Genomic DNA, 7,177 nt, shown 5'->3' with positions numbered 1-7,177 from the left:
TTTTAAAGGATGCCGTGACAAAAAAGAGGTTGAAAAACGCTGCCATATAGTTATCACCAAAAACAGAAGAAAATTATTTAAAAACATTTGTTCTTGCCATAACGTTTCTATGTAACTAGATAAATATTGTAAATAATTAATAATGTCACAATGTTGAAAACAATGTTTTATAATGCATTAAAATCAACATCAGTGAAAACTTTTAGTGCAAAATGAACACTGATATCAAATTAATGTTTGTTCCCTGTGGCATTATTATTCATGTACAATATTTATCTTGTTCCATAGTAGGACTTTTTTTTTTTGGGTGATACCTTTCATATTAGTTTTTTTTCTAGGATCTGTAAAGTTTGCATAGATTTGTAAGGAAGTATATATTCTGTATACATTCATTAACATATTATGTGACTGTTAAGTAGTATGATCCAAAGCTAGGTTCATTGGTTTCCATGTTACATACACCAAAGTAAATGTTGTCAATGAATGCTGAATAAGAATATTATTCTTATTTAAGAATCTTATGCTTTTTTAGGTTAAATATGAACCACTCCTCCACATATTTTTTTTTGGTTTTCATTGGTTGCAGATGCACGGATATCTACAAATGAATGGGTGTGAATGAGAGAAGTTCACACCAGTGCATTGCATTGATGTGCACTGCCCTCCACGGAAAAAAGTAGAGTAAGCGCTACTTTTTTTCAGCGCAACAATGCATCTTTAATGCATGTCAACACAATGCAACACAAAGGACATCAACGCAAAGCAAAACCAATACCTTCAAAAGCTTAGTGTAAAAAAAAATAAAGAAAAATGCAGCATAATGCAATGTAACGTAATGTAACATAACGCAATGCAACACATGTCAATGTACTATGCCAACACAAGTGAACTCACTTGTGTTGAGTCACATCCAACAGTGACATTTCATTGTGAATGCACCCTTATAGTCTGTCATTTGTGCCCGACAGAGAAAATAGGCTCCTACCACTCAATTCTCACCTTGCGGGCAAAGTGAGGTTATTAAAGGAAACCTCTACAGAGAGAAGTATGTGAGCCACCAATGCTGAGCTTTCTTCTGACAATGCTAGTCACTTCTCTAAGTACAGGTTTTCTTAAAACTTTACAACCAAAACTTTTTTTTTAAAGCATTGGCTAGAATATGGAATTATTTAAAACCTCTGCCATTTTTTAATGCTGCCTCTGTTCCCACTGGGGAGATTTATGTTTGTCCTTGTGACCATTTTTATTGGGCACAAAAAGCAATAGGTATTCAAAAAAAAAAACAGGAGGAGAGAGAAAATGTTACAATGGGGATACTCGTGAGAGCGGTTTGAGAGGGAATTTCCCTTACTCTCACACCCTTTTGTGTCTCCAAGTCAGGAAGTGAAGGGAAATCTCCAGAAAAGGACACAAGTGGTAATAAAAATCTGACATTAGGTTTAGCAATTCCCTACTCTATCCAAGAGTAAAAAAAAAAAAGGTTTTAGGATACAACCACTTCAAACATGGTACAACCAAATAAATATGGGTTAGGGTGGAAACTTTTCAAGACATGAGTGTATTGCAGTGATAGTTATTTAGTAAATGTACATATTTCCTACAAGGATCATAAAATAAATGTTATTCCACTAAGAGAGTGCAGATTGCACAATATAAAAATACTAATGTAAAGTCTAACGGTTTTACGTGTTTGCTATTTGTCTAATGTCTGCCATATACAAGGCAACTTCTTTCACCACCACACCAGCTTGTGATTGCAAAATCAACAGAATACATCATGGCAACCTACCAAACCATGAATGATCTACACTATTTGTGGTGGGTTGCCTTGATTGGTTGAATGTTTTTATTTGTCAAAAGCTAGCTGAAAGTAGTGAATTAAATTGTCACAAAACTGCTTAGTGCATGGCTAGCATTGAAGCGTAGAGTATGTTCAATATGAGGAATGGCCAGGATTATGGTGAGCTATATATATCTTAAAAAGAACATCTTTCATCCATGAATAGAGTAGATGTTTGTTTTATGGACTGATTAGCTGAAATAATGAATGCCTTAAGTCACAGTGTTATTTCTAGATGTGAGAGGACTGGTGAGTTTTAGATTGAGAGATTCCAGACCGAGCCACAAAATGTATAATACAAAAGGTCTTATTCTACAAAAAAAAGCTTATATCATAGCATCTTTGCTGCCATACTAAGCAAATGGAGTAAGGTAGTCAAATCAGGTGGTGTGACATATTCTGCCATCTAGAAAATCATACAATTGTGGTCAGAAAATTGTTTTAATGTGCAGTATCACACAATATTTTTAAGGACATCAGAAGAATGGTTGTTAGAAAACATGTGACTAGTCACAAAAGGTTTTTAAAGGCTTGGGTGCCATTAGTCGCTGGTTGAGCAGATAGTATACAACTGGAAAAAAAAACTTTGCACTCCTGACACATCACAATAAACAGCAACTATATTTATTATACAACATCCTTGAGCTTTTCTGATGTAATGGTGCCTAGGCACAGCCTTTCAAGGTCTGCTTGTGAAAAGCATACTGGTTTAATTAAGTCATCTGATGAGAAAACACTCATCATCTGTACATAGCTTTTCTGTCTGGAGGAAATAAAGCCCTACGTGCCCACGCCAAATAATGTGGAGCAAGAGAAGCATGGTAATGGCAGGCCCCGAAAGTTTGCTTTCGTTGAGTGAGCAATGAACTCCAAGCAGTGAACTTCTACAGCAGGATGTCAGGGCAACTGTCCTGATCTAAAATACCTAAAAAGCTGATTAATGCAATATGACAATGGGCCAAGTTATAGGAGTAAATCAGCCATATGGGTATCTACAACCGAGAAAATTCTATATCTTGATTGTTTAAACCACTTGCTTACAATATGTTGATGTAAACTGCACAACACCCAGAAATTTTTCGCCAACTCACACATGTACAACTCTGTTTTACTTTTTTTTTTTAAGTGTATGCCAAGCCAAACCTTTTCTCAGTTTTAGATAGATTGGGGGAAGGATTAGCCACTGTCACTGCTAATCATGGCTCTGGTATTGAGATTTCCTCTCCATTACTGTCATAATGACAACCGTTTCAACAGACAGGGGGTGAGGAAAGATCTGCAATAGAAACACAGACAGCAATAAAACGCTGAGGGGGGATTAGACTTCCTCTGCTAAACCAAAAACAATATTTCTGTGTTGCCTTCGGAGATACACTTTAAACCTTGTGTTTTTAAAGTGTATATTCCACGTGCAGGCTGAAATTCTGGTGTATGAGTATGAGCAATGTGGAAAAAAGAACAGCAGTCGGGGTTTTGCAAACTGATTTTTTTTTCTTTTGCTTTTTTTTCCAGTTGTGGATCTCTAGTGTGGGATGATTGGCTTCTGGATTGGTTTACATTTAAGTATTGTTACATAAAAAAGACCCTGCTGGTCTCTACCTCATGATGTGCTTTACTCCCTTCCTTCATCCCTGTAATTAAGCCCCAACTAATCACTAAGCCTGTGCCTAGAACAGCCTTTCTCAACCTTTCTCAGGAGACTGCTGGCCTTCATATTTCATGCGTTTCCATGCTGCAGGCGAGTCAGATACCAGCACCATGGAAAAAGATGATGCTAATCCAGGGTGGGCTGCATCCAGGACCTTCCCCAACATCCTTCCACCTCCGTCCAGACCTGCACTTCCCTCAACCTTCTAAAATGCTGCTGCGCCACACTTTGGTGCTGATTATAAAGTAGGATTCTGATGTGAAAGGGTGACTGAGGACTCTGATGTGAAGGGGGACTAAGGACTCTGATGTGAAGGGGGCTGAGGACTCTGATGTGAAGGGGGACTTAGGACACTGATATGAAGGAGGGCTGAGGACTCTGATGTGAAGGGGGACTAAGGACTCTGATGTGAAGGGGGCCTGAGGACTCTGATGTGAAGAGGGGACTGAGGACTTTGATGTGAAGGTGGGAATAAGGACTCAGTTTCCTCTTTTTTTTGCATGGGGACCCTCTGTAGAATCCATGCCAGACCGCTATCTAGGATAAGGGTCTTGTATAGATTTTGAGATTAACCAATTAGATTTTTTACATTTTTACATTTAGTTTTTTTAGTGGTGCACCGAAATTAAAACTTCAAAACCGAAAAAGAAACCGAAATAAAAAAAATTTGTCAGGCTGAAACAGAAACCGAAAATGTTTTTTATTTTAATTTTTTCAAATATTATATATTTATTTATTTTTTATAAACTTTTTTCTGCAGCCGCAGCACTGAATGAACAGGAATCCTCTATACTGAATGTTCTTGTTCATTCATAACATGAGGACATACTATGTTTACTATAACCACAATCATGAATGAACAGGAGGTGATGTAGATCACTTCCCATTTATTCATAATTGAGGCTATAGTAACCATACTATATCCTCAATTATGTACAAACACTCAGCTCTCCTTTCTGACAGCTATCACAGGAGGCTGAGCGAGCCGTGCAGGGAGGAGAGCTCAGCCTCCTGTGATAGCGCTGGCTGTCTCCGCCTACACACCGCTCTGCCGGACTGTGACAGGAGCAGCGCTCGACCGGCTGTCACAGTTTCTCTCCTCCCCGCTGGGACACAGAGCAGCACCCAGTGGGGAGGAAAGAAAGCAGAGATGCGCTGTATCGGCACAAACATGGCACTTTCGGCATTTAGCCAAAGGTGCCATTTTCGGCCGATATGTTTCGGCGACCGATATATCGGTGCATCCCTAGTTTTGTTTACATTATAGGCTGGGGAACTTTAAGATTGTGCATACTTTTAAAGGGTGCCATGACTAAGGAAAGGCTGAGAAACACTGGCCTAGGCCAGCGTGTCTCAACTTTTTTCAGTTGTGACACTCTTTAAAAGTATGAAAAATTTCAAGGCACCCCAGTCTAATATTTAATGGATTTTAAGGGGAGACCCCATACAAAAATAAAAATTCAGAAAAAGTTGGGTTCCCCCTTCATATCAAAGCTCCACCTCCACATCGGAGCCAACCCTTTTACATCCGAGTCCCTCTCCCTCAGGAGCCCCCCCACCACCACTTGTATATTAGAAGTCCCCTTCACATCAGAGTCCTCAGTCACCATTCACATCACAGTCCTACCTTATTTAAAGTTGACTTTTACCACCTTCCAACAGCTTGGCATGCAGATATGAAATCATTTTACATTATTTAAACATTTTTTGCATTAACTTACAATTACTATTTTCCACTTCCTGGCTGGGTGAAGCACTGTTGATTTAGCCCTGGCCTCACAGATTAATCTTGGGAAGGTTACATCACCAGTGCCTTTCCGGGAAATCGTAAGAACTCAGAGGTAAGGTATCCCCCCCCTCAGATTATGTGCACTGTCACATGTTCCAGGAAGCAGACCCAGAGTTCCAGGAAGTAAAGGCAGATGGATTAATTTGCCTTTAGTGAAAATGGCTACTGTGAAAGGAATGGGGAGGTAAAGAGAAACTAGGTATGCAAAGAATAAAAAGCCTGCACCTATCTATAAGTATCAGTGTGTAGATCATTATTGAACATTTCTAATGGTGTCTTGGTTGTTATTTTAAAGATAAGGGTGACATTCCTCTTTAATATAACGCATGCAAATTCTTTAAGTGTAACAATTTACTATGCTGAACCAAGACCAGTAAATGATGGATTCTAGTTGTTGTAACAATTAAGAATTAGCACTGAATTGGCACTTAAGACAGCAGGAGACACGGATCACACCTCTGTAAAGTGTCTTATGCACCATCCTGAGGAAGTGGCCAACATAGCACCACAAAATGCCATAATGGTGTTTTTATATGATTATGTCATTTATAAACATCAACTTTATGAATATCATATGCTTTACATCCGGGCACCTCTGTTGACACTACTTCCCAATTTGTAGGAGCTTTAGGAATGTTATAGATTAGTAGCCCTCAGCAAGCAAAAAGAAAGCTTGTCTTTATTAAACCAGTAGATTGTTTCCTCCGTTCCACAGCAAGGCTTCCGCTGACTTCCAGTTACTGAACGCAGGACAACTTCAGATAATTAATTTGGTTGTCTGGCTCAGAAGTTTAATGTATTTGAATATTACTACTACTCCCAATATGAGAATCCAGACTTGTAATTGAAGGTTGAATTAAAAGTCTGTCACATGTCACAATATGCATCAAAAGCATACATTTTTTCTAAAAACACTCCAACTTCTATGATTCAAAAGCAGTCCTTGAGCCTCCGGTCAAGTGACTCTGCCTAGGCTGAGGTGATGTCATCAGGAAGGAGGAAGCCTTTCCTCACTTTCCTCTCTCCCAGTGATTAAACTGCAACACAATAACTTTGTAGCAAGCCACAAAGTTTGAGGCTGCGGCAGACATTTGTGAACACAGCCAAGAACTGCACAGGCACCAATATTTACATGGTTGTGGCATCCCTGAGCCAACATCTAAATCCAGGAAGTAGATGCTGATCCTGAGGGGCGCCCAAACAAAGATGACTCCGCCCTTCTCAAAAGAAAAGAAAATTAAACATTTTCAGGGAGAGTACTATGATCACTTTGAGAAGTACTACTTTTCCTAGCAAGCATACACTTAATATTAAAATAATATATGCGATGCTAGGCCCACTGGCAACAAATTAAGGTTAGTGCCAATCAATTGCAATCACTGTTCTCCCATCACAATTGCCCAGCAGGGGATAGTCCTTCATCCACACTCTTTAGCAAATTGAGTGATTTCTCTTATGGGCTGAATGAGAGAAATCTTACTATATATGGCCAGCGTTAGTGCTGGATCTAATTAAATTATGTGAAATGGCTAGCTTGTTTTTACAACACAGATAAGCAGCATACGTCTATACCTTCTAAACCAGTGGTTCTCAACCTGTGTAACCTCGGGACCCACATTTTTCCTTGGTCATTAAGTCGTGACCCAAAAATGTATGCAGGCCGGGCCGGAACTTTAACTTAATTGTCGGGAGCAGCGGCTCCTGATATTAATGCGCCGGCCGAAAGTGAGAAAATAGTCCCTTCTCTCCCCGGGCCATACCACTTTATCGGAGAGCCCGGGGGAGGCCGGGGGAGAGGGGACAGTTTTACATTATGGAGTTCTCACAAGCTGTACTACAAATTCCCCTCTCTATTTCGCTCTACTGCAGATGGGCCGCTCCATGAAGAAATGACACCGCG

The sequence above is a fragment of the Nanorana parkeri genome, unplaced genomic scaffold (genome assembly GCF_000935625.1).
Source record: "Nanorana parkeri isolate BGI_ZX_2015 unplaced genomic scaffold, ASM93562v1 scaffold4, whole genome shotgun sequence".
NCBI lineage: Eukaryota > Metazoa > Chordata > Amphibia > Anura > Dicroglossidae > Nanorana > Nanorana parkeri.
Note: the sequence above shows the minus strand (reverse complement) of the source record.